Source organism: Bubalus kerabau, chromosome 1, assembly GCF_029407905.1.
Source record: "Bubalus kerabau isolate K-KA32 ecotype Philippines breed swamp buffalo chromosome 1, PCC_UOA_SB_1v2, whole genome shotgun sequence".
Taxonomy (NCBI): domain Eukaryota; kingdom Metazoa; phylum Chordata; class Mammalia; order Artiodactyla; family Bovidae; genus Bubalus; species Bubalus kerabau.
The window spans coordinates 66958376-66965965 of record NC_073624.1 but is presented as its reverse complement, the minus strand read 5'-3'; positions in this window follow the sequence as shown (position 1 = coordinate 66965965).

The following is a 7590-nucleotide window of genomic DNA, read 5'->3' as shown; positions in this document are numbered from 1 at the left end:
TGGGTAATGGGAGGCGACTTCTACTTTTCATTTTACACCCTTCAGAATGATTTGCATTTCTGTTTTCACCATTAGTATATATTACCTTTCTAAGACAAATAAATAAATAGATAAATCAGTGGAAAAAACAAAAAACAGCTATAAGATTAGGATGTTAGTTTACCAAGATTTTATTTTAAAAGCAAAAATCACAGGAAACTCTTTTAATCATTTTTTATGCTTATCTCTTTCGGGAATTGAGAGCACTCAAAAAAATGAATCCTAAAGGTGACTACTTTGAACAGGATGATAAACAGTACTGCTGTTAGAGTGCATCATTTGCGGCTCTTGCACAGCTTTGTATATCTATCTGTAGAATATGCTGCCCTATTTGTTTTACTTCAAATCACCATTCTGAAAACCATAAACTGTTTTCTGACCTCAGAGGGTTTGTTTACCAAGAAATACGTTCAAAGAGGAAATAAGGACCCAAAGCACATTAGTAGAGCGGCCCAGCATACCAGCCAGTACAGTTTTCTGGACCCGGGGACACCAGGCATTGCTGTCTACCATGTCAGACCAGACACGTGGCCCTGGGCCTTCTGCCTCCAAGCCCCGCTGGTTCCTCTTAGCTGGTTCACACCCAGGGCAGCAGCATCACCAGAGACAACACTCAGCCTGCACCACAGGCACACTCAGGGGTCTGCAAAGCCTTCGTGGGCTCCGGCCAGACCTCCAAAGTCAGAAAGTTTGTGGCTGAAAAGGTGGGGGAAAGAAGCTGTGTGGAGAGACCGAGGCTGTAGGTGCAGAACCCCCATTTCCCAGCCTGGCCTAGGGACTGGCATTAGGAGTGGAGCCCAACAATGGAGACTCAGAGCCTCCTGATTCCACTGAAACCAGAACTCTGTAACCTGTATCTGTTTTGACTCCTGGTAAAATTTACTGCCAAAAATAAAAGGCTGAAAATAAAAGTTTGGAAATCTTTAAACTAGCAGGTACCGCCAGACATGTGGTTCTCAAACATAATAATCAAACTTTTTACAAGCTTTCTTCTGTTTTTTCAACTGTAGGGGGAAAAAAGGGGGCATGACAATACCTCCCTCCCGAACCTTGCAGGGTGCCTGGAAGGATCAAACGAGGTAATAGCCATCTTCAGCTAAGAGGCCCTTAGGAAACAAATTTATTATTTCCTTCCTTTATAATGGAGGATATATCCGGTTCAAATAATTCGTCACACAAACAAGACTGTTTCTTCTAGAAGGAGATGATGAAGCGGGGTTGGTAAGAAAAAGAAAAAGAAAAAAAAAAACACAGCAACAGCTCAGTTACAATTTAAGAAGGGAGAGACTCATTGAGTGCCTGTCACATAAATGAACTTGGGGTTGGGGGTGAGTGAGGTGGGAAGGGTAGTGTGGAGAAGGAGGACATCTGGGTTAAGCATGTATGTGTGTGTGTGTGTGTGTGTGTGTGAGAGAGAGAGAGAGAGAGAGTTGTGTCCTACTCTTTTCGACCCCATGGACTGTAGCCCACCAGGCTTCTCTGTCCATGGGATTCTCCAAGCAAGCATACTGGAGTGGGTTACCATTCCCTTCTCCAGGGGATCTTCCCAACCCAGGGATCGAACCCAGGTCTCCCGTATTGCAGGCAGATTCTTTACCACAGAGCTACCGGGGAATCGGTGCTATGTATCAAACACCACGCAGTGTGCATGAGGCCACATGTGTTTCCTTTAATCTGCACAGAATATGACTGTTGTTGCTTAGTCACTCAGTCATGTCTGACTCTTTGCGATCCCACAGGCTGTAGCCAACTAAGCTCCTCTGTCCATGGGATTCTCCAGGCAAGAATACTGGAGTGGATTGCCCCTTTTCCTTCTCCAGGGGAGCTTCCCAACTCGGGGATTGAACCTGCCTCTCCTGCATTGGCAGGCAGATTCTTTACCGCTGCATTACCAAGGAAGCCACACAGAATATGCTGCAAGTGTGCTTATTCCATTTTACAGATCAGAGGGAATAAATCAACCTAGCCAAGGTCAGACAACGACACTACCCTCCCAGGCTGTAGTTCCCTCCACAGCCTCACCACTGGCTCCTCCCCCTAAATGTGGGTGTTCCCACCCCTCCCCTTTCATGCTTTCTGTTATCTCCCTTTAAAATCTTGGGTCATTTCTCCCCTTGGGTCAATTCCTCCATGCACATCCTCTGTTCTGATTTCCAGCCCCCTGGACAGTTCTCAATTAAGATCCCACTGCCCTCACAAACACAACAGGCTCTAAAAGGAGTTCTTCACCTCCCCACTCACACACCCCATCCTCCCAGCCTCCCAAGCTCAAAGTCACCATCACTTCTGGTCCTTTCTCCCCCTTCCCCATATACACAATCACTCAATGATCTCAATTCATTCTTCAAAATCTCTTACCCTTCATTCTTCATTTCTCCTTTTTTCTCTTTGCAGCCTCGCACTGTGAACCTTCTATCTGCCTGGCCCCTACAGAAGCCACCAGCAGGTTTCCTCGAGGTTTTCAGTTCACCTGTACACCATGCCGTAAACATCACACCGCATACCTGCTCTGCACCTTCACTGGATGGCAGGCTGCCTTCGTCAAATCAAGTACGTGCTCAGCCCTGCTCCCCAAGGCTGCCTGCATCTGGCCCTGTGGCTTCCCAGCCTCCAACCCCATCCACTCCTCAGTTTCTCAGTTTAGCAAAGGATTGCTGGCTGCACACACCCCTCACTTTCCTCCCCTCTCTTCCCCACTTGTGGCCCCAGTGCCCCCAGGAGGCTGTCCATTTTTCCCTCCTGCCACCTCTTAGTTGAGGCCTGCCAGCCCTCCCCTCCAAGCCTGCAAGACTCATTATCTGTACTGTTCATCAGGCAGTAATTACGTACTGCCTTGTAACTCTTCTATTTAGCCTGGAACAGGCTTTGAAATATGTTAGTGCATGTAATCTCTCCCAGGTCTCTATCTTATCATCCCAAGCAGTATAAACCACTTGAAGAAGACCGTCTAATGGGTCTAAGCTTCTCCCTGCAGTGCCTAGTACTTAGATAGCGGGTGCTTAACACATGTGTTGATTTCCTTTTTCTATGAAGTTGTGTTGGCCTCAAACAACCAGGGCTGGCCAGAATAATAAGTATCAGCCTTGGAAGCCTGCCTTTGGCCACTACAGATCTCCAGCAGGACAACTTCATCTTGACCTCTCAGATCAGGGTTCCCCCACCCCTGGGGCATGGAGGGCATCAACTGCTCTCAGAGGAGACTGGTCTGCCAGAGAGGTCTCTGATCCACACCACCAACCAGGGTTGGCTCTGTCTGCTACTTTAGTGATCGCATTTTCATGTCCTTCGCTGGTCTCCAGCTAGAAGGAAACAGCCCAGAAAATGGAGTTGGGCCGGGAGGCTCCCTAAACCCCAAACCCCGACCCTCTCATTGGGACGCAACCTTCAGCCTGCTCGCTGGCCCTTCAGAAGCACCCCTGGGCACCCCTGCCCTTGGGAGAGAAAGAAGACACTGCACCTTTAAGTCTGCAGCCAGTTGAGAAAAACAAGCTGTGATTTATATAAGCGGGAAAATCATGTGATTTGCAGGAACGCTCCCTCCTCCACCGGCCCCCTTCCCGTGTCGTGTCGCTTCCAGCTCTTCCCAGAGGAGCCCCGGCCCCGACCGCCGGGCAGGGCTGGAGGGGAGGGAGCCAGGCAGGCGGGCCTGGGGGCGCCCCCAGCCTCCCTTTTCTGAGCGCGGGAGCCCCGCGCGTCGGGGCGCGCCCGTGACCGAGAGGGGCCTGGGTCCATGGCGCCTCACTCCGGCGCTGCCCGGTGGCCCCAGACGCCGACGAAGGGGCGCAGCGGTTTGGGCCGCAGCTGCCCGCTCCCCGAGCATCCCCGCCCGGGGGCCCCTTGCCCGATTCCGACCAAGGTGTGCGACGGAGAAACTGAGGCTCCTCCCCCGCCCAAGTCCTCCAGGAGCAAGAAAAGCCAGGGGACCCAACGGCCTGACTTCTGTGCCCCCCGCACCCCGAACACCCAGCGCGGGGCGGAGGGAGAGCAATTTAAGAAATCATTTGATCGGGAAAGGGCATGATGAAAATCAGCCATTTCTAGAGCTGAAAGGCGGTTTGTGTTTTTAGCCCAAAGGACCTAGCTTTCAGGGGAAAAAAAAAAAAACCGATGTGGCCTTTTCAGCCAGAGCCAAGGAAAATAAATACATGATTCCAAGGCCCTAAGAACCCGCACAGATCTTTTAAATATTAGAGGAAGGGTAGTGTAGCTACAAGGAGCCCACACCCTCACGGAGTTAACTCTGACAACTTTTGAAGGAAAGGAAATGCTTAGATCCTCCTGAGCTGCAGAAACTGTAGAGTGGGCAAGACTTGAAGAGGTCATCTCAGCCATCCCCCTGTCTCTGGAGGAATACTAGACTAAGGCCTTCCAGGAAGTGCTTCCAACTGGGAGAGGATTAACCATCACTTCCGAAACCCAACCCAAGAGAAGTTGGGGGAGCTCCCTCAGGGCAAAGGGCTAGGAGGAGAGGAAATCTCTCTTAATGCCATAAACCATAATATCCCTCTTTTCTATAAACCTCAGTGATGGGCCCTGATACTGTCCAAGGAAGGAGACCCTTCTCCGAGTTACCAATTCCAGGAGTTAAACCTTGCCAGAGAGAAGGTGTTCCATTTTATTCTCCTCTCTTGGTTATCTGCTAGGGATGAGGCATAAGCCCAGTACTGTCACATGGAGAAAAACATGATGCAGTTAATGAAGTTGCTAATGCGTCGTCTTGTGGTGACCTCCGCCATCGCCAGCACAGCCTGGCCAATTTCAGTCCACCCTCTACATCCCCAAGAGCCAACTGGACCCTGAGAGGTCATTCTGGCCCACCTCCTGTCTCCCCTCCCCCCACAGATGGAGGGCCTTTATGCTGAGATAGTTTCCAGGACAGTGCCTAATGCTCTGTCACACGGACAGTAAGTTCCTTCCTGAAGGAGAGAGCTCAAGTTAAGCAAATAGTCTCGATTATTCTTTAAATCCGGAAGAAGAAAAATAGAAGTTAACATAGGGGTTCAAGGGAATAGCACTCCATGCATTCGGAGAAGATACCAACTTCATGCCATTATCAGGGAGCACCTCCTGTGTGCCTGGCCCTGAGCTGAGCACCAGGGGGACCGTGGAAACAGGACACACAGGCCCCTGCCCTAACCTTACTTTCTGCTCCCCCACTCTGTCACCCCAGACAGGAAAGACTTTCCTCTCCCCCACCAGCACACAAATGTCCCCTCCCCAGCCCACACCCAGCTTGTGTTGCCCCCAAGTCCAGCTGCATGTGTCTCACTTGTCTGCCAAGAGCTGCTTCTGTCAGAAGGCGACACCTCTCTCTGGTGATTGGGTGGTGGGTATAAGAAATAACCCAAAGGCCTATCCAGAAAGTGAGATCAAAGTTGGCAGCCTCCTGGGCCCCTCCCAAAACTTATAATTCAGGCCCCACTTCACTCCGTGCCCCTTTCTTTCTTTGCTGTTTTTTCTGAGGGACCCGGCTGCCCCCCATCCAGGGCTCCTCTTTCCTAAGCTTCATATGCCAGGGGTCTGCCCATCCTCAGAGCCTCCCTAATGCTCCGAGTACCATATTCTCAAGGTAGCCTCTCTGCTCCCGCAGGAGCCTGAGCACCCAGCCCTGCACAGATGCCAAGCCAAGGTCTCTTCTGTTGCCTTAAGGCTTCTTGTTGAGGGTACTCAGACCTTCACACTTAACCGCAGGCCCTGTCAACCTCCACCTTCTAACCCCACCCCACTCCCAGACCATACCCGCCCCTGCCTTATTCCACTCTTTTCCTGAGTTCGGTTTCTGGCTTCCCTCAGCCATTCATCAGCATGGCCTGATAACGTGCAAAGGGAGATCTGGCGAGAAGCCTGTGGTGAACAAACATTTTAATGAACAAACAGAAATGATGGCTCCAAACTGAAAACACCCTGGAAGCCACAAACTCAGTGACTTTTAAAAAAGCCAGATCAGGACCTCTGAGGGCTTTCTTTCTTTTCTTTTTTTTTTTAAATGCACCCAGGAGGGCAATGAGTGAAATCAGCTCATCTCGGACACTGTCTCTTTCAGGAAACAGGGGCCTCCAAAGAAAAAAGCCATCCTAACCCCTGCCAAATTCCACTCTGTTTCAGATTAGCCTCCCAGCAAAATGAGGGGGCTGTACTAGCTGCTCTTCCAAGTCCTTCTAGCACCGAGGCTCTGCAGCTCCCCTAAACAACCTATTTCAGAACCCTCCACGTCCCCATCACAGAATAGCGGATGCATCTGTGCTCTGGGCCTGGGTCCGCAGCTGGAGCTCAGAATTAGGCCTTTCACTAAAGTGTTTTCAGGCCTGTTTTCCCTCTTTCTCCTTTCCCTGAAAGGGCCTCTGGTCTTTCCCAAGCTGCCAGAGTAGAAGGGAACACACAGCTCCCCCAGAGCAGAGGGGCCCATCGAAGGGAAAGCTGGCCCGGCCCCAGGACAGGCTTGCCTGCGATTCTGCAGGGACATTCCTCCCTCCCAACCTGCAGGCAACTTCTGGAACTTCCAAAGAGCACATCCTTGGGCCAGCCCAGGCCCCTCAGGATCCAGCACCCCAGTTTACAAGCTTTTAGTGGCAGCTAACACATTTGGCAAACCTCCTCAAGTGTGGGCCAGGCTGGGCCCTTTTCCCCAGGACCCAGCTGATGAAGGGATGCTGGGCTGGGACCAAAATGGGGTCCAGCCAGACAAGCCCTGAGCCTTGGTTCTCTGGGCCAAGGCTGGAGAGGACCAGAGGGAAATGTCCTCGGTCGGCCCCACCGCCACCACGCGGGCTGGTTCTGAGATCTTAGGATGCATCAGTAATTCCAGGCAGGGCTCCATCCCCAACCCACACTCAGCCAAGGACCTGGTCAGGGAATCTCCAACATTCCCAGTAACACAAAGCTCGCCTTCCATGCCAGATTCCTCTGGGGTCTCTGGGTGGGAGTAGCCAGACCCTCTCACTGGGCTCCTGCTAGATCTGGGAATTCCAAAAAGCATCTGTCTCCATCAGAGACAGTCTCAGCTCCAGGTCTCTGCTTTCAGACGGTTTTAAAGAGAAGGGTGTTTTGAAAGCTCAAGACATGTTCCGGGCTTGGCTTTGGTTCTAGCTCCATCACCAGTTCTATCCCCCGTGAATCTGGACACCCTGGAGGCAGTGAGCTGAGCTGACAGGACTGCTGGGAGCCTCTGCTTCCTGATGACCCAGGCTGTGTCCGGTCTAATTTTACCAGAAGGACTCCAAGAAGGGGAAACCCACATCCACTTATTCCTTCAGGCTCTCTAACTGACACACTGGCCCCAAATATTCAAGAGAAGACTGGAGACTCCCTCCCGACTGTGGGGACCTCATCACTGTTTCCCACCCCCAACCTCCCAGTCCCTCTTGTCTCTTGTCCCACAACCGACCGTGCTCCCAGGCCTCTCAGAGGGTTTATGCTTCCTCTGAAGACCTCTGGCTCGGTTTCCTGCTTGACTACCTCTTATCACCCATGCACTGCCCACTTTCCATGTCCCCCCAGCCACCCCGCCGGCTCACACCAAGCTAACGGACACAGTAGTAGCCTTTCCCTTCT